Raw genomic sequence first — 21968 nt, 5'->3', positions numbered from 1 at the left:
TCGACCCCTCATACCTTCCTATCAAGGGTCATGTCCTCGATAAGCTGAAGCAACGCCATATCTTGCATAATCATCCCTCCCTCAATACTTCTTTGGCCTACTTCTACCTCTTCTCAACCCCATCATGGCCAACCTCTCTCACGTCCTTACTGGGACATCTTTGTTTCTCCTCTTCACATGCACAAACCATATAAGCCTAGCTTCCTGCATTTTGTCTTTCACCGGAGACACTCCCACTTTGCCCCGAATATCTTCATTCTTAATTGTATCCATCCTGTTATGCCCGCCCATTAGCCAAGTTAAATTGAGTAGTAATTAAAGTTGCTTTCTTTTAATCTTTTTATATATGTTCTTTGTAATCTGGAATTTGAGCTATAAGGAGCCATCAAGCTGCGAGAGCAAGAGTCAAAGATGGGAAATTCATATTCTTTTTCTATTGGAGCTGATCCCTACAAAATTTCTTGCTCCTTTGTATCGCTCAATTGCAGGAGGATTCAAGATTACAATTTACAAATGATCTTAGCAAATATCACTACCTACGTACCTACCCTTTGCATGATGTAATTTCGGAGTCTTCAGATCATGAGTTTTAAAAAGAAAAAAAAAAAAGCAACGACAAATACAAATGTTTGAAGGACATTGAGAAGAACAATTGCCAATAATATCCTTCCATATCTACTTTCTTGTTAATACACACTGCGTTATCTCTATGCTTTCTCTTCGTACAGACTTAAAACCATCGAAGAATTTTTTATGTGAACTTATTTTGTGACACGATCAACAAGTGTCACGTGAAAGCATACCTAGCGAGCCACTATAGAATGACATACATAACATTAAGAGTAGAAATGGTCCGGAACAAAATATAGGAATTTATAGTAATTAGTGGAAGGTATAATTACCTAGTCCTAATCATGTCATATAGAAGGCAAAATAATGCGATGGTTATTAGGTGCACTTCTCTGGAATTGGGCATACGGACAGAAGACGTGTTGATTAATGCTTCAAAGTGACATCTTATTTAGTTCCTAGTTTTTAGCATCTATAAAGTTAGTACTTATTCAGTTAATTAGCATGATCATTTAGTTGGATGATAATGGTAGAAGTGTCACGATCCAAAACATAGTTTGTTGTGATGGCACCTAACGTGGTACTAGGCAAGACGACACTTTAAAAATACTTCCAACACTTTTAAATGAAAAATAAAATAACACAGGTTTAAATCATCAAACTCTCAAAAAAACTAGATAGAAGGTCAAAATCCAATACGGAAATTTCCAACATCGGGGTGTCACTGAGTACATGAGCGTCTATAGAACACAAGTCTAGAAATACTGTCTATGATAGTATGGAACTAAATACATAAAGCGGAAAGATAGGGAAAGAGAGACAAGGTCTGCGAACGCCGGGCAGCTACTTTGGAATCTCCAAACGATCAAGTCGTGCAGAGAATCAACACCCACCGTGTCCGAAAATACCTGGATCTTCACACGAAGTGCAGGATGTAGCGTGAGTACAACCAACTCAGTAAGTAACAAGACTAAATAATAGATTGAAAGTAGTGAGGAACTTCACAGATATAGCTAAATTACAGTAATTTCAACATAGGAAGATAGGCATGCTTTCAAGTTCGACAGTTAAGGCCAAAACAGTTAATTCATGTCAAGTTCAATTGAAACACAATATAATATCTCTCAGAAATTACATGATAGTGATATATACCAGCTGAAGTGTAACAGTAATGAAATCGAGTGTATAATCTCAGAGGAACAGTCACTCAGTCCTCTCATTCACTCCAACCTTAGTCACTCGTTCCTCATATTCTCTTATTTCTCTCAGTCATTCGACACTCGCGCTCGACACTCAGCACTCACACTCAGTAGGTACCTACACTCACTAGGGTATGTACAAACTCCGAAGGGGCTCCTTCAGCCCAAGCACTATAACAAGCCAATCATGACATAAATCGATAAAACATGTTGTGGCATGCAACCCGATCCCATAAATATCCTCACCATCAGGCCCTCAGCCTCACTCCGTCATCAAGCTCTCCAGTTTCTCGGCTCTCAGTAATAATGATTCTCAGCCCAAACAGCAATGATATAATGTATCAATAAAGAACAATAGAGACTGAGATATAATATAAAAGTAAAACTGTGACGGAGTATAAAATAGCAATTTAGCAGATAATTCAACATGTACACGACTTTTGTGGGTCCCTACAGTGCCAACACATAGTCTAAACATGATTTCTAACATGATTTGCATTTCAATTTCTATAACACATGGAGAACATATGGAAAATAATAGATTTTTCGACTATATAGTTCCATGGGATTGACCAAGTCACAATTCCTACGGTGCACGCCCACACGCCCGTCACCTAGCATATGCGTCACCTCAAAACTAATCATATGACATATAATACGGGGTTTCATATCCTCAGAACTAAATTTAGAACTGTTACTTACACCAAGCCGTGCAAATCTATACTCCAATACACCTTTGACTCGCAAAACGGCCTCTGAATGCCTCGAATCGAGCCACAAACAACTCGATACAATCAAGATGAGCTAAAGGAATCAATTCCATAAGAAAATACTAAGCTCTTAATCAAAAGTCAAATAGTCAACTCAAAAGTCGGCTCCCGGGCCCGCGTCTCAGAATCGGGTAAAAGTCACAAAATCCGAACACTCATTTAACCATGGGTCCACGCATACCAAATATACTCAAATCCGATACCAAAATCTCGATCAAAACCTCAAAATTCAGCCTAAGAACTTTCCTCCATTTTCCCCCAATTTTCCACCCCAAATCACTAATTTAATGATGAAATCAAAGACATAAACATGGAAAATAACCAAAACTAGGTAGGAATGAATTACCCCAATCACCCACTTGAAAATCTCCCCAAGAATCGCCTCCCACCGAGCTCCCTAAATCAATTTTGTATTACAAACTCAAACCCTCATTTTTGAAATTTAACACTACTGCTTAGTTATCCTGCATCGCAAATGCGACCATCTTCCCGCGTTCGCGAAGCACAAAACAGTATGCCCCTCTAATTTGCCCTACGTGAATGCGGAGGCATCCACACGAACATGAACCAATACTCCTCAAACCTACGCGATCGCAAAGAACAAACGTGTGACCCCAGTTTCTACCTCTTATACCCTACGTGAACGCGATCTTAGCCACGCATTCGCGAATCACAACATCCCACAATTACGCGATCTCAGCCTCCTTCTCGCGAACGCGTAGAACAAAGTCCTCCACTGTCCATCTAAGACTGCGCCATAGCGGACCTTCCCATACTATCGCGTATAAGGAAACAAGATCAGTGCACCAGAAAATCTGCACCTATAACACCAAGTCCAAAATTGATCTATTAACCATCCGAAACTCACCCGAGGCCCCCGGGACCTTAACCAAACATACCAACAAGTCCTAAAATACAATAAGAACTTAGTCGAGTCTTCAAATCACATCAAACAACATCAAAAACACGAATCTCACCCCAATTCAAACCTAATGGAACTAAGAAAATCTGAATTCTACAAACAATGTTGAAACCTATCAAATCACGTCCGATTGACCTCAAATTTTGCACACAAGTCACAAATGACACTACGAACCTACTCCAACTCCCAGAACCCCAATCCGAGCCCGGTAACCATATGTCCACTCTCGGTCAAACTTCTAAATTTCCAACTTTTGCCATTTCAAGCCTAATTCAACTATAGACCTCCAAATCACAATCCGGACACACTCCTAAGTCAAAAATCACCCAACGGAGCTAACGGAACCATCAAAACTCCATTTAGGAGTCGTTTACACACAAGTTAACATCTAGTCAACCATTTCAACTTAAGCTTTCAACCTTGAGACTAAGTGTCTCAATTTATTCCGAAACCTTTTCGGACCCAAACCAACTACCCCGGCAAGTCATGTAGCAATAGTAAAGCATAAAATGAGCAGTAAATGGGGGAAGGGGGATACAACTCTCACAACGACCGGCCGGGTCGTTACATCCTCCCCCCCAAATAAACATTTGTCCTCGAACGGGTCTAGAAACATACCTGGAGTCTCAAATAGGTGTGGATATTTGCTCCACATCTCCCGCTAGGTCTCCCAAGTAGCCTCCTCAACTGGCTGACCTCTCGATTGCACCTTCACTGAATCTATGTTCTTTGACCTCAACTTTCGAATCTGCCGATCCAAAATGGCCACCGGCTCCACATCGTAAGTCAAATCACCATCCAACCGAACCGTGCTGAAATCCAACACATGAGACGGATCACCGACATACTTCTGGAGCATAGAAACATAAAACACTAGATGCACACTCGACAAACTAGGTGGCAAGGTAAGCTTGTATGCCACCTCTCTGATCCTCTAATGTACCTCAAACGGCTCGATATACCGAGATCTCAACTTGCCCTACTTCCCAAACCTCATAACACCCTTAATGGGTGAAATCTTGAGTAGTACCTTCTCCACAACCATGAAAGCAGCATCATGAACCTTCTAATCGGCGTAAATCTTCTATCTAGACTGAGCCGTGCGAAGCCGATCCTGAATCAATTTAACCTTGTCCAAAGCATCCTGAACCAAGTCAGTACCCAATAGCCTAGCCTTACCCATCTCAAATCAACCCACCAGAGATCGACATTGTCTCCCATACAAAGCCTTATACGGAGCCATTTGAATGCTTGACTGGTAGCTGTTGTTGTAGGCAAACTCCGCGAGCGGCAGAAACTGATCCCATGAACCACTGAAATTAATGACAAAAGCGTGTAGCATGTCCTCCAATATCTAAATAGTGCGCTCGGACAGGCCACTCGTCTGAGGGTGAAATGTCATACTCAACTCAACCTGGGTGCCCAACTCTCGCTATACTGCTCTCCAAAACTGTGATGTAAATTGCGTGCCCCTATCTGAATTGATGGACATTGGCACACCGTGAAGGCGAACGATCTCGCGGATGTAAATCTCAGCCAACGCTCAAAAGAATAATTAGTCCCAATTGGAATGAAGTGCGCGGACTTGGTCAACCGATCCACAATTACCCAAATAGCATCGATCTTCCTCGAAGTCCGTGGGGGGCCAACTACAAAATCCATGGTGATCCACTCCCATTTCAACTCTGGAATCTCTAGCCTCTGAAGCAAAATACCCGGTCTCTGATGCTCATACCTGACCTGCTGACAGTTAAGGCACCGAGCTACAAACCCCACTATATCCTTCTTCATTATTTTCCACCAATAGTGCTGCCTCAAGTCTTGGTACATCTTTGTGGCATCCGGATGAATGGAATACCGCGAACTGTGGACCTCCTCAAGAATCAACTCACGTAGCCCATCTACATTGGGTACACAAATCCGACCCGGCATCCTCAACACCACATCAACCCCAATAGTAACATCTCTGGAATCATCATGTTGAATTGTGTCCTTAAGGACAAGTAAATGGGGGTTATCATATTGGCGCTCTCTGATGCTATCAAATAAGGAAGATCGATAAACCATACAAGCCAAAACCCGACTGGGCTACGAAACATCTAATCTCAAGAACTGGTTGGCCAAGGCCTGAACATCAACTGTAAGTTGTCTCTCACCAACAGGAATGAATACAAGGCTACCCATACTCACCGCCTTTCTACTCAAGGCATCGGCGACCACATTGGCCTTCCCCGGATGATACAGAATAGTAATATCATAGTTAGTTAGCAGCTCCAACCATCTCTGCTGCCTCAAAGTTAGATCCTTTTTTTTGAACAAGTGTTGGAGGCTCTGATGATCCGTAAATACCTCAAAAGACACTCCGTAGAGATAATGCCTCCAAATCTTCAATGCATGAATGATGGCAGCCAACTCCAAATCATGAACAGGGTAGTTCTTCTCATGAGGCTTCAACTGACGCAAAGCATATGTAATCACTCTACCCTCCTGCATCAAGACACACCCAATACCAATCCGGGAAGCATCACAATACACTGTATAAGAGCCTAAAGCTGAAGGTAAACCTAGAATTGGAACTGAGTCCAAGGCAGTCTTGAGCTTCTGAAAGCTCTCTTCACACTCATCTGACCATCTGAAAGTAGCACCCTTTTGGGTCAATTTGGTCAAAGGTGATGCAATAGATGAGAAACCCTCCATGAAGCGACACTAATAATAGGCCAAGCGGAGAAAACTCTGAATCTCCGTAGTTGAGGATGGTCTGGGCCAACTCTGAACCGCCTCTATCTTCTTTGGATCCAGCTAAATCTCCTCACTGGACACCACGTGCCCCAAGAACGCCACTAAACTATGCCAAAACTCACACTTGGATAACTTGGCATAAAGTTTCTCCTCCCTCAACTGCTGCAACACAATCCTCAAATGTTGGGCATGCTCCTCCTGGCTAGGAGAGTACACCAGGATATCATCAATGAATACTATGACAAATGAGTCCAGTTAAGGCAGAAATACACTATTCATCATAAGCATGAATGCTGCTGGGGAGTTGGTCAGCCCAAAAGACATCACAAGGAACTCATAATGACCATAACATGTTCTGAATGCTATCTTTAGAATATTTGAATCCTGAATATTTAACTGGTGATACCCAGACCTCAAATCGATCTTAGAGAACACCCTCGCTCCCTAAAGCTGGTCAAATAGACCATCAATGCGCGTCAAAGGATATTTGTTCTTGATTGTAACTTTGTTCAACTGCCTATAATCGATGCACATCCGCATAGTACCATCTTTATTCTTCACAAACAATACAGGTGCACCCCAAGGCGACACACTGGGTCTAATAAACCCTTAATGAAGATGTTCCTGAAGCTGCTCCTTCAATTCCTTCAACTTAGTTGGTGCTATACGATACGGTGGAATAGAAATGGGCTGAGTGCCTGGCACCAAGTCAATACCAAAGTCAATATCCCTGTCGGGCGGCATGCCCGGCAGGTCTGTAGGAAATACATCCGGTAAATCTCGCACCACCGGAACAGTAATAGGGGTATCAGCACCAACATCTCTCACAAAGGCTAAATAAGATAAACAACCCTTCCCAACCATCCGTTCGGCCTTCAAATATCAAATCACTCTGCTAGGAACATAGTCTAGAGAACCTCTCCACTCGATCCTTGGCAACCTCGGCATCACCAACATCACAGTCTTAGCGTGAAAATCCAGAACAACATGACATGGGGACAACCAATCCATGCCCAAGATCACGTCGAAATCAACCATACTAAGCAATAAAATATCAACTCTAGTATTCAATCCCCCAATAACCACAACACATGACCGATACACACGGTCCACAACAATAGTATCGCCCACTGGCGTAGATACATGAACAGATGAAACTAAGGACTCACGGGGCATCCAGATAATGATATATGATAATACATACGAATAAGTGGAACCATGGTCAAATAATACAGAAGCATCCCTATGGCATACTGAAACCATACATGTGATCCCTACATTTGAAGTAACGGCATCTGGGATGGCAGGAATAACAAAAAATCGAGCCTGACCGCCACCTGATCGGCCTTCCCCTTTAGGGCGACCTCAATCTGCCTGCACCCCACCCTGAGATAGCTGGGCGGGTGGTGAAGTAATTGGTGCAAAAGTTGTAGCGTGACTCCTCTGCTGCACCGGACCTCCCGGGCGATGAGGACACTACCTCCACATATGTCCAATCTCTTCGCACTCGAAGCAACTCCCTGGTGCTGGTGGTGGGGATTAAAGGGGGCCCTGAGTACCGGGATAACTGCTAGAAGGACCTAGCATATAAGAACCCTGAACCGATGGAGCATGGGACAAACTCTAAGACGGAAGGGAACTGAGAGATGACTGACCCTGACGAGCACTGTATGAACCATGATTGAATGATGCACCACGGTGAACTTGATGAGCCATCTGAGTGGGCCTAGGTGTGGTAGGACAGCCCCCCAGAAGGAACACCACCAAAACCACCTAAACCTCGAGGCCTCTTGGCCTCCCTCTCCTCATGCTCCTGACTACAGACCATCTCTATCTGCTGAGCAATATCAACCACCGCGTCGAAAGTAGCACCAGGTACCCTCCCCCAAGTCATATGCAACCGTAACTGATATGTGAGGCCATCATTGAACCTCTTAATCCTCTCCCTATCAGTGGGAACCAACCAAACTGTGTGACGAGCCAACGCTGAAAACCTCATACCGTACTGGGTCACAGACATGCCCTCCTGATGTAGCTTCTCAAACTGTGTGTGCAGCTCCTCCTCGCGAGACTGCGGCACGAACTTCTTCAAGAAGAGAACAGAGAACTCCTGCCATGAAAGTGGTGCTGCACCAACCGGCCTGCACCTCTCATAAGCCTCCTACCATCTGAAGGCAACCCCAGTAAACTAAAAGTAGTGAACGAGACCCCACTGGTCTCCAGAATACCCGTCGCGCGAAGAATCCAATGGCACTTATCTAAGAAGCCCTAGGCATCCTCTAAGTCAGCCCCGCTGACTGATGATGGCTGAAGCCTCCCAAATCTCTCTAGTCTTCTTTGCTCATCATCAGTCATAATGCGACCTACCTAGGCCTGAGCAGTTGCAACCGGCTTGGCTGGTAGTACCCCCGGTGTGTGAAGTCCCTGCATCACCTGCTCTGGAGTACGAGTGATGGGAGTCAAAGTACATCCTTCAACCTGAGCAGTGGCTACTATGGCCGGAATAGAGAGTGCCTAAGAAAGGCTGGTGCACACAGTCAAAATCTGAGCCAAAGTCTCCTAAAGGCCTGGGATCACAATGGGCACAACTGCTGCCTGATCTGGCCCCACTAGCTTACCCATATCGGGTACCTGCTCCTGAGATAGAGCAACAGGTTGATCTAGAGGTGCTGCTCTAGCTGTTGTACGAGCTGCACCTCTGCCTTAACCACGGCCCCTACCGTGACATCGGCCCTTCACGGCCTTAGCCGGTGGTACTGATGGCTATCCGTCCTGTCCGGTAGAATGTGTCCTCATCATCTGTGAGAGAATAGAATAACAGAAATTTAGTTCTCGGAATAAACAAATCCGCACGACAAGAATACAAAAATGTGAAGTTTCCTAATGGTTTTATAGCCTCTCGAAGATAAGTAAAGACGTCTCCGTACCGATCTACAATACTCTACAAAACCTGCTCATGAATCGTGAGACCTATGTAACCTAGGCTCTAATACCAACTTGTCACGACCTAAAACTTAGCTTGTCGTGATGGTGCCTAACGTGGTACTAGGCAAGCCGACACTTCAAAAATACTTCCAACACTTTTAAATGAAAAATAAAATAACACTGGTTTAAATCATCAAACTCTCAAAAAAACTAGATAGAAGGTCAAAATCCAATACGGAAATTCCCAACATCGGGTGTCACTGAGTACATGAGCGTCTATACAACACAAGTCTGGAAATACTATCTATGATAGTCTGAAACTAAATACATAAGGCGGAAAGATAGGGAAGGAGAAACAAGGTCTGCGAACGTCGGCCAGCTACCTTGGAATCTCCAAATGATCAAGTTGCGCAGAGAATCAACACCCATCGTGTCCGAAAATACCTGGATCTGTATACGAAGTGCAGGGTGTAGCGTGAGTACAACCAACTCATTAAGTAACAAGACTAAATAATGGAGTGAAAGTAGTGATGAGCTTCACAAATATAGCTAAATTACACTAATTTCAACATAGGAAGATAGGCATGCTTTCAAGTTCGACAATTAAGGCCGAAAGAATTAATTCATGTCAAGTTCAATTGAAACAAGATATAATATCTCTCAGAAATTACATGACGGTGATATATCCCAGCTAAAGTGCAACAGTAATGAAATAAAGTGTATAATATCATAGCAACAATCACTCAGTTCTCCCATTCACTCCAACCTCAAAGTCTCTCGTTCCTTAAATTCTCTCATTTCTCTCAGTCGTTAGGTACTCGGCACTCGCACTCAGTAGGTACCTGCACTCACTGGGCTGTGTACAGACTTCGGAGGGGCTTCTTCAGCCCAAGCGCTATAACAAGCCAATCATGGCATAAAGCAATAAAATATATTGCGGCGTGCAACCCGATCCCATAAATATCCTCACCTTCGGGCCCTCGGCCTCACTCCGTCATCAAGCTGTCCAGTCTCTCGGCTCTTAGTAATCATGATAATCAGCCCAAACAACAATGATATAATGTATCAATAAAGAACAATAGAGACTGAGATATAATATACAAGTAATACTATGACTGAGTAAAAAACAGTAATTAAGCAGATAATTCAACATGTACACAACCTATGTGGGTCCCTACAGTGCCAACACATAGTCTAAACATGATTTCTAACATGATTTGAAGTTTAATTTCTATAACACATGGAGAACATATGGATAAAAATAGATTTTTCGATTATATAGTTCCATGGAATTGACCAAGTCACAATTCCTACGGTGCATGCCCACACGCCCGTCACCAAGCATGTGCGTCACCTCAAAACCAATCACATGACACATAATACGGGGTTTCATACCCTCATAACCAAATTTAGAACTGTTACTTACCCCAAGCTGTGAAAATCTCTACTCCAATACACCTTTGACTCGTGAAACGGCCTCTGAATGCCTCGAATTTATCCATAAACAATTTGATACAATCAACATGAGCTAAAAGAATCAATTCCATAAGAAAATACTAAGCTCTTAATCAAAAGTCAAAAAGTCAACTCAAAAGTCGGCCCTCGGGCCCGCGTCTCGAAATCATGTAAACTTCAGAAAATTTGAACACTCATTCAACCACGATACCACCCATACCAAAATTACTCAAATCCGATACCAAAATCTCGATCAAAACCTTAAAATTCGGCCTAAGAAATTTCCTTCACTTTTCCCCAATTTTCCACCCCAAATCAATAATTTAATGATGAAATCAAAGACATAAACATGGAAATTAACCAAAACTAGGTAGGAATCACTTACCCCAATCACCCACTTGAAAATATCTCCAAGAATCACCTCACACCGAGCTCCCAAAATCAATTTTGTGTTATGAACTCAAACCCTCGTTTTACAAATTTAACACTGCTGCCCAGTTATCCTTCATTGTGAACGCAACCATCTTCCCGCGTTCGCGAAGCACAAAATAGTATGCCCCTCTAATTTGCTTTAAGCGAACGCGAAGACATCCATGCGAACGCGAACCAATGCTTCCTCAAACCTACGCGATCGCAGCCCTCTTCACGCGATCGCGAAGAACAAACGCATGACCCCAGCTTCTGCCTCGTATACCCTACGCGAACGCGACCTTAGCCATGCGTTCGCGAATCACAACATCCCACAACTACACGATCGCAACCTCCTTCTCGAGAATGCGAAGAACAAAGTCCTCCACTACCCATCTAAGCCTACGCGATCGCGGACCTTCCCACGAGATCGCATATAAAGAAACCAGATCAGTGCACCAAATATTCTGCAGCTATAACACCAAGTCCAAAATTGATCTGTTAACCATCCGAAATTCCCATGAGGCCCCCGGGACCTCAACAAAACATACCAACAAGTCTTAAAACACGATACAAACTTAGCCGAGCCGTCAAATAACATCAAACAACATCAAAAACATGAATCACACCCCCAATTCAAGCCTAATGGAACTAAGGAAATCCAAATTCTACAAATGATGTCAAAACCTATCAAATCACGTCTGATTGACCTCAAATTTTGCACATAAGTCACAAATGACACCACAGACCTACTCCACATCCCGGAACCCCAATCCTACCCCGGTAACCACAAAGTCTACTCTTAGTCAAACTTCCAAATTTTTAACTTTTGCCATTTCAAGCCTAATTCAACTATAGACCTTCAAATCATAATACGGACACGCTCATACGTCCAAAATCACCCAGCAGAGCTAAGGGAACCATCAAAACCCCATTCTGGAGTTGTTTACACATAAGTCAACATCCGGTCAACCATTTCAACTTAAGCTTTCAACCTTGAGACTAAGTGTCTCAATTTATTTCAAAACCTTTCCAGACCCAAACCAACTACCCCGGAAAGTCATGTCACAATAGTAAAGCATAAAATAAGCACTAAATAGGAGAATGAGGCTACAACTCTTAAAATGACCGGTCGGGTCGTTACATCCTCCCCCTCTTAAACAAATGTTCGTCCTCGAACGGGTCTAGAAAACATACCTGGAGTCTCAAATAGGTGTGGATATTTGTTTCGTATCTCCCGCTCAGTCTCCCAAGTAGCCTCCTCAACTAGCTGACCTCTCCATTGCACCTTCACAGAAGATATGTTCTTTGACCTCAACTTTCGAACTTGCCGATCCAAAATGGCCACCGGCTCCACATTATAAGTCAAATCACCATCCAACTGAACCGTGCTGAAATCCAACACATGAGACGGATCGTCGACATACCTCCAGATCCTAGAAACATGAAACACTGGATGTACACTCGACAAACTAGGTGTCAAGGCAAGCTTGTAAGCCACCTCTCTGATCCTGTGAAGTACCTCAAACGGCCCGATATACCGAAGGCTCAACTTGCCCTTCTTTCCGAACCTCATAACACCCTACATGGGTGAAACCTTGAGCAGTACCTTTTCCCCAACCATGAAAGAAACATCACGAACCTTCATATTGATGTAACTCTTCTATCTAGACTGATTCGTACGAAGCCAATCCTGAATACATTTAACCTTGTCCAAAGCATCCTGAACCAAGTCAGTACTCAATAGCCTAGCCTCACCCGGCTCAAACTAACCCAACGGAGAACGACATTGTCTCCCATACAAAGCCTTATATGGAGCCATCAAAATTCTCAACTAGTAGTTGTTGTAGGCAAACACTGCAAGAGGCAGAAACGGATCCCATGAACCCCTAAAATTAATGACACAGGCGCATAGCATGTCCTCCAACATATGAATAGTGCGCTCGGACTGTTCGTCCGTCTGAGGTTGAAATTATGCACTCAACTCAACCTGGGTGCCCAACTCTGGCTGTACTGCTCTCCAAAATTGTGATGTAAACTGCGTGACCCTATCTGAAATGATGGACACTGGCACACTGTGAAGACGAACGATCTCGCAGATGTAAATCTCAGCCAACCACTCTGAAGAATAAGTAGTCCCAAATGGAATGAAGTGCGCGGACTTAGTCAGCTGATCCACAATCACCCAATAGCATCGAACTTCCTCGAAGTCCGTGGGAGCTTAACTACAAAATCCATGGTGATTCGCTCTTATTTCCACTCTAGAATCTCTGGCCTTTAAAGCAATCCACTTGGTACCTGATGCTCAAACTTTACCTACTGACAGTTAAGGTACCGAGCTACAAACTCCACTATATCCTTATTCATTCTTCTCCACCAATAGTGCTGCCTCAAGTCCTAGTACATCTTCGCGGCACCCGAATGAATGGAATACCACGAACTATGGGCCTCCTCAAGAATCAACTCACGTAGCCCATCTATATTGGGCATACAAATCCGACCCTGCATCCTCAACACCTCATCATCCCCAATAGTAACATCTCTGGCATCATCGTATTGAACCGTATCCATAAGGACAAGTAAATGGAGTTCATCGTACTGGCGCTCTATGATGCGATCAAATAAGGAAGACCAAGAAACCATACAAGCTAGAACCCGACTGGGCTCTGAAATATCGAATCTCACAAACTGGTTGGCCAAGGCCTGAACATAAACTGCAAGAGGTCTCTCACCAACAGGAATGAATGCAAGGCTACCCATACTCACCGCCTTTCTACTCAAGGCATCGGCCACCACATTGGCCTTCCCGGGATGGTACAGAATAGTAATATCATAGTCCTTTAGCAGCTCCAACCATCTCCGCTGCCTCAAATTTAGATTCTTTTGTTTGAACAAGTGCTGGAGGCTCCGATGATCTGTAGATACCTCACAAGACACACCGTAGAGATAATGCCTCCAAATCTTCAATGCATGAACGATGGCAGCCAACTCCAAATCATGAACAGAGTAGTTCTTCTCATGAGGCTTCAACTGACGCGAAGCATATGCAATCACTCTACCCTCCTACATCAAGACACACCCAATACCGATCCGGGAAGCATCATAATACACTATATAAAAGCCTGAAGCTGAAGGCAAAACTAGAACTAGAGTTGAGTTCCAGGTAGTCTTGATCTTCTGAAAGCTCTCTTCATACTCATCCAACCACCTGGAAGTAGCACCTTTTTTGGTTAATTTGGTCAAAGGCGATGCAATAGACGAGAAACCCTCCACGAAGCGATGATAATAACCGGTCAAGCAGAGAAACCTCTGAATCTCCGTAGCTGAAGACGGTCTGGGTCAACTCTAAATCGCCTCTATCTTCTTTGGATCTAGCTGAATCTCCTTACTGGACACCACGTGCCCCAAGAACACCACTGAACTAAGCCAAAAGCACACTTGGATAACTTGTAATAAAACTTCTCCTCCCTAAACCACTGCAACACAATCCTCAAATGTTGGGCATGCTCCTCCTAGCTACGAGAGTACACCAGGATATCATTAATGAATACTATGACAAACGATTTGAGATAAGGCTAAAATACACTGTTCATCAGATGCATGAATGTTGTTGGGGCATTGGTTAGCCCAAACGACATCACAAGGAACTCATAATGACCATAACGGGTCCTGGATGCTATCTTTAGAATATCTGAGTCCTGAATCTTTAACTGGCGATACCCAGACCTCAAATTAATCTTAGAGAACACCCTCGGTTCCTGAAGCTGGTCAAATAGATCATCAATACGCATCAAAGAATATTTGTTCTTGATTGTAACTTTGTTCAATTACCTATAATCGATGCACATCTGCATAGTACCATCATTCTTCTTCACAAACAGAACCGGTGCACCCCAAAGTCAAAAAGTTCCTGAAGTTGCTCCTTTAATTCCTTAAACTCAGTTGGTGCCATACGATACGGTGAAATAGAAATGGGCTGAGTGCCCAGCACCAAATCAATACCAAAGTCAATATCCCTGTGGGGCGGCATGCCCGCAGGAGTGCAGGAAACACATCCGAAAAATCGCGCACCACCGGAACAGAGTGAATAGTAGGGTTATCTTCACCAATATCTCTCACAAAGGCCAAATAAGTTAAATAACCCTTCTCAACCATCCGCTGGCCCTTCAAATATGAAATTACCCTGCTGGGAACATAGTCTAGAGAACCTCTCCACTCAATCTTTGGCAACCCCGACATAGCCAACGTCACAGTCTTAGCGTGACAATCCATAATAGCAAGACATGGGAACAAACATTCCATACCCAAGATCACGTCGAAATCAACCATACTAAGTAATAAGAGATCAACTCTAGTCTCCAATCCACCAATAATCACTACACATGACCGATATACACGATCCACAACAATAGTATCACCCACTGGCATAGATACATGGACAGATGAAACTAAGAACTCGCGTAGCATATCCAGATAGTGAGCAAAATACGATGATACATATGAATAAGTGGAACCAGGGTGAAATAATATAGAAGTATCCATGTGGCATACTGAAACAATACCTGTGATCATTGTATCTGAAGCAACAATATCTGGCCTAGCAGGAATAGCATATAATCGGGCCTGACCGCCACCTGACTCCTCTGTTGCACTAGACCTCCCGCACGATGAGGACATTATCTCCACATATGCCCAAACTCCCCGCACTCAAAGCAACTCCCCGGTGCTGGTAGTGGGGACTGAAGGGGACCCAGAGTACCGGGATAACTGCTAGAAGGACCTGGCATAGATAAACCCTGAACCAATGGAGCACTAGACGAACTTTAAGCCGGAAGGGCATTGAGAGATGACTGACCCTGACGAGCACTGTATGAACTATGACTGGATGATGTACCACGGTGAACTGGATGAGCCATCTGAGTGGGCCTATAAGGACGGCCCGTGTTGTGGTAAGATTGCCCCTGAAGGAACACCACCGAAACCACTTCAACCTCTAGGCCTCTTGGCCTACCGAGCAATATCAATCACCTCGTCGAAAGTAGCACCAGATACCCTCTCCCGAGTTTTAAGCAACCACAAATGATATGTGAGGCCATCAATGAACCTTCTAATCCTCTCCCTATCAGTGGGAACCAACCAAACTACGTGATGACCCAACTCTAAAAACTTTATCTCGTCCTGGGTCACAGACATGCCCTCTTGATGTAGCTGCTCAAACTATTTGCGCAGCTCCTCCTTGAGAGACTGCGACATGAACTTCATTAAAAAGGGAACAGAGAACTCCTGCCATGAAAGTGGTATTGCACTGACCGACCTGTGCCTCTCATAATCCTCCCACCATCTGAAGGCAGCCCCAGTAAACTACAAAGTAGAGAACGATACCCCACTAATCTCCAGAATACTCGTCGTGTGAAGCATCCACTGGAATTTATCCAAGAACACCTAGGCATCGTGTGACTCAGCCCCACTGAATGATCGAGGCTGAAGCCTCCCAAATCTCTCTAGTTTCCTATGCTCATCATCAGTCATAACGGGACCCACCTAGGCCTCAGCAGCTACAACCGGCTAGGATGGTAGTACCCCTGGTGTCTAAAGTCCCTACATCACCTGCTCTGGAATACGGGCATTGGGAATCTGAGTACCTCCCCTGGCCTGAGAAATGGCTGTTGCGGCCGGAACATAGACCGCCTAAGCAAGGCTGGTGAACATAGTCAAAATCTGAGCTAAAGCCTGCTGAAGGCCTAAGGTCACAAATGGGCAGAGCTGGTGCCTAAACTGGCCCTATTGGCTCACCCATATCTCGTACCTAATAATGCGCTGGAGCAACTGGTGGATCTGTAGGCGCTGCTCGAGTTGTTGTTTGAGTTGCACATCTGCCCCTACCACGTCCCCTACCTCGACCTCAGCCTCTCATGGCCCTAGCCGGTGGTACTAATGGTTGTCCGTCCTGTCCAGTAGAATGTGTCCTCACCATCTGTGAGAGAATAGAATAACAGAAGTTTAGTTCCCGAAATCAACAAATCCGCACGATAAGAATACAAGAATGTCAAGTTTCCTAAGGGTTCGGTAGCCTCTCGAAGATAAGTACAGACGTCTCCGTACCTATCCGCAATACTCTACTAAACCTGCTCATGACTCGTGAGACCTATGTAACCTAGGCTCTGATACCAACTTGTCATGATCCAAAACTTAGCTTGTCGTGATAGCGCCTAACGTGGTACTAGGCAAGCCGACACTTCAAAAATACTTCCAACACTTTTAAATGAAAAATATAACAACACGAGTTTAAATCATCAAACTCTCAAAAACACTAGATAAATGGTCAAACCCCAATACAAAAATTCCCTAACATCGGGGTGTCACTGAGTACATGAGCGTCTATACAACACAAGTCTGGAAATACTGTCTATGATAGTCTGAAACTAAATAAATAAAGCGAAAAGATAGGTAAGAAGAGACAAGGTTTGCGAACGATGGGCAACCTTGGAATCTCCAAACGATCAAGTTGCACAGAGAATTAACACCCACCGTGTACGGAAACACCTGGATCTGTACACGAAGTACAGAGTGTAGCGTGAGTACAACCAAATCAGTAAGTAACAAGACTAATCAATGGACTGAAAGTAGTGACGATATTCACAACAACAACAACAACAACCCAGTAAAATTCCACTAATGGGGTCTAGGGAGGGTAGTATGTACGCAGACCTTACCCCTACCCCGAAGGAGTAGAGAGGCTGTTTCCGAAAGACCCTTGGCTAAAGAAAACAAAAAGACAAAGGACAAAATGAGACAATATTAGTATCACCACAGCAATCTTAGGAAAAATACGAACACCATGAAATCCAGAAGAAAGATGCAAAGCAAAAGCGATAGCTAGTAAATAGGTCCCGCACTGAAAAGAGAAATAGTAAGACACAACATTTCCACTAGCTATCTTAGACAAAACCCTACCTGGCTAGTCCCACAATGGTACGAAGTAAGGAAAGACTCATCTACCTCCTAACCTACAACCCTAATGCTCGACCTCCACATCTTCCTATCAAGTGTCATGTCCTCAGAAATCTGGAGCCTCGCCATATCTTGCCTGATCACCTCTCCCTAATATTTCTTAGGCCGCCCTCTACCTTTTCTCGTGCCCTCCACAACCAACCGCTCACACCTCCGTACTGGAGCATCTGGGCTTCTTCTCTGAACATGTCCGAACCATCTAAGCCTTGCTTCCTGCATCTTGTCATCAATGGGAGCCACGTGTACCTTCTCCCGAATATCATCATTCCTAATCTTATTTATCCTAGTGTGCCCGCACATCCACCTCAACATCCTCATTTCTGCTATTTTCATCTTTTGGATATGTGAGTTCTTAACAGGCCAACACTCAGCCCCATACATCATGGTCGGTCTAACCACCGCTTTATAGAACTTACCTTTGAGTACCGGTGGTACTCTCTTGTCACACAAGACTCCAGATGCTAACCTCCACTTCATCCATCCCACCCCAATACGGTGTGTGACATCCTCGTTGATCTCCCCTCCCCCTGGATAACCGAACCAAGGTACTTGAAGCTGCCTCTACTCGGGATGACCTATGATTCAAGCCTCACATCCATGCCCACTTCCATCGGCTCAGCGCTGAACTTACACTCCAAGTATTCCATTTTCGTCCTGCTCATCTTGAAACCCTTAGACTCAAGAACTTGTCTCCAAACCTCCAGCCTCTCGTTAACACCAGCGCGCGACTTATCAATCAGAACTATGTCATTGGCAAATAGCATGCACCATGTCACCTCCCCTTGAATATGGTGTGTCAACGCATCCATCACCAGGGCGAATAAAAACGGACTGAGCTCACAACCTTGGTGTAAGCCCATTAGAACCGCAAAATGCTCAGAGTCTCCTCATACTGTTCTAACTCGAGTCTTAGCCCTATCATAGATGTCCTTAATCGCCATAATGTAGGGTACCGACACACCTTTTGCCTCCAGGCATCTCCAGAGAATTTCTCTAGGTACCTTGTCATACGCTTTCTCCAGGTCAATAAACACCATGTGCAGATCCTTCTTCTCTCTGTACAGTTCCACCAACCTCCTAACAAGATGTATAGCTTCTGTAGTCGAATGACCCGGCATGAACCCGAACTGGTTATCGAATACAGACATTGTCATACTCATCCTCGCTTCAACCACCCACTCCCACACGTTTATGGTATGACTTAGTAATTTAATACCCCTATAATTGTTACAACTCTGGATATCATCTTTGTTCTTATACAATGGAACCATTGTACTCCACCTCCACTCATCTGGTATCCGCTTTGCCTTAAAAATAACATTAAACAACCTAGTCAACCACTCCAAATCTGCTCTCCCCACATATTTCCAAAATTCCACCGGAATTTTGTCTGGCCCGGTCGCTCTGCCCCTGCTCATCTTACGCATAGATCCCACTACCTCCTCGACCTCGATACGCCTGCAGTACCCAAAGTCACGGTGACTCTCGGAAAGCTCCAATTCGCTTAGCACAATATCCCGATCCCCTTCTTCATTCAGAAGGTTATGAAAGTAAGTCTGACATATCCTCTTAATCTAGGCATCTTCCATAAATACTCTACCATCTTCGTCCTTGATGTATCTCACTTGGTCCAAATCTCGAGCCTTTCTCTCTCTCAACTTGGCCAGCCGGAATAACTTCTTCTCCCCGCCTTTTTTTCCTAGTTCCTCGTACATACGACCATAAGCCGCAGTCTTAGCCTCTGTGACCGCCACCTTAGCATCCTTCCTAGCTACCTTATACCTCTCCATGCACGCTCGCCTCTCCTCCACTCATATTCTCTCCACTAACTTCAGGTACGCTTCCTTCTTCGCTTCCACTTTACCTTGGACCACTTCATTCCACTACCAGTCTCCTTTGTGCCCACCAGAGACGCCCATCGAGACCCCTAACACCTCTCTCGCAGCCTCCCTAATACAGTATGCTATCGCTGACCACAGAGTGTTCGCGTCACCACTTCTTCTCCACGCTCCCATAGCCGATAACCGCCCCTCCAACTCTTGGGCTTTATCCTTAGTTAAGGATCCCCACCTGATTCTCGATCTTCCTCTAGCAGAGCTTTTCCTCCTCTTTAACATAATACCAACGTCCATCACTAAGAGATTATGCTGCGTCGCGAGTATCTCACCCAAAATTACCTTGCAATCCTTGCACAACCCTCTGTCACAACTCTTGAGGAGGAGATAGTCAATCTGAGTCTTCGCCACTGCATTTTGAAAAGTAACCAAATGCCTCTCCCTCTTTGGAAAGCTAGAGTTTGCATCACCAACCCAAAAGCCTTAGCGAAGTCCAACAGCGATGTACCTCCTCCGTTCCTCTCCCCAAAACCGAAGCCTCCATGTATCTCGCCATAACCACCTGCGGTTGACCCAATATGCCCATTGAAATCCCCTTCTACGAATAGCTTCTCAGCAGGCGGAACCTGGCACACAATCTCATCTAACCCCTCCCAGAAGTGTCGTTTAACCTCCTCATCTAGGCCCGCATGCGGCGCATAGGCGCTAATAATGTTTAGGGTGCACTCTCTAACCAGCAACTTAATAATCATCAATCTATCATTCACTCATCTAACCTCAACCGTAGACTCTCTAAGTTCCTTATCCACAAAGATGCCCACTCCATTCTTACCTTTCTGGACTCCTGAGTACCAAAGTTTATACCCGTCTGCGTCCTTCTCCCTCGACCCTACCCACCTTGTCTCCTGGACACACGCTATATTGACTCTCCTCGTCTGGAGGATCTTTGCCAACTCTATAGACTTACCCTTCAATGTACCTACGTTCCATGACCCAATTCTCAACCCACAGACACCCTTGTTCCCTTTACCTGCCTTGCCTCCCGCCCCACCACCTAACCCCTGCCCTACCTTCCGCCCCACCCTCCGTTACCCCCGAGGACATGACCTCACTCGACCATCCCAGACCATAGCCACTATAACTACGACAAAGTAAGGGGAATCACTATCACATACAAGGCAACAGACCAAACCAGAAGAAGACAAGTTGCATTTAGAGGCACACTAATACGGTGAATAAACTAATACGAACTAAGATGGAAGCAATTTAACTAACACAACAAAGGGAAACTAGAAAACGGGAGGTACCAACTCCCGCGAGTAGAACCATGGAATTGTATTGGTATATATGAAGATGTTGCGGCCACCTAGCACGTTCGCGTCCAACTCCCGCCGCCCCTTGCTGACACTCGCACGGGTTGTTCTTCAATGTTTGCTCACACACGTCCCTTTCGCCGCTAATAGCCACAGGCCTTGACCTGAAATACACACAAAATGCCATGAAGCCTAACAAAGGAGGAGAGGGGTTTTCACCGCTACCACTGGTGAGGCCCCACCTGTAGCAAAGGAGCACAAAAAAGGATGAAATAAAACCTTAAGTTGATTTAAAAACAGTCAATTCAAAATAATCACAAGAAAAATGACTAACCTGAAAAGATACAAACTTTAATATATATATATATATATATATATATATATATATATATATATATATATATATATATATATATCAAAACAGATGAGGCATTAGAAAATTTAAGTGAACCAAATGGACAATAAAAAAGGTACAAAGAGTGACGGGAAGAAACAGTTGACTGAGAGTTGAATTTTTGGTTACAGAGAAAGGGAATCTGAACTCTGAAGGAGCCGTTTTAACTCAGAATATAAGAAGCTACGCACAGAATGTGACTCGTTTTTCACTGGAAATGTCAACCGCAAAGTAAGACAAAAAGCTAATAACTTGGATCTAAACAAAGACACAACATATTCTAAAATCTTTAACCCCTTTTTCAACAGGAACAAGATACACTTGAACAAGTGTTATCTAAGACACACAGATCTAAAAAATAAACAAAATAAACAAATAAACAATATATTCAAATCACTAACTCTTAGATCTGAAGAAAAATTAAAAC

This window comes from Nicotiana tomentosiformis, chromosome 6 (genome assembly GCF_000390325.3).
Source record: "Nicotiana tomentosiformis chromosome 6, ASM39032v3, whole genome shotgun sequence".
NCBI classification, from domain to species: domain Eukaryota; kingdom Viridiplantae; phylum Streptophyta; class Magnoliopsida; order Solanales; family Solanaceae; genus Nicotiana; species Nicotiana tomentosiformis.
Note: the sequence above shows the minus strand (reverse complement) of the source record.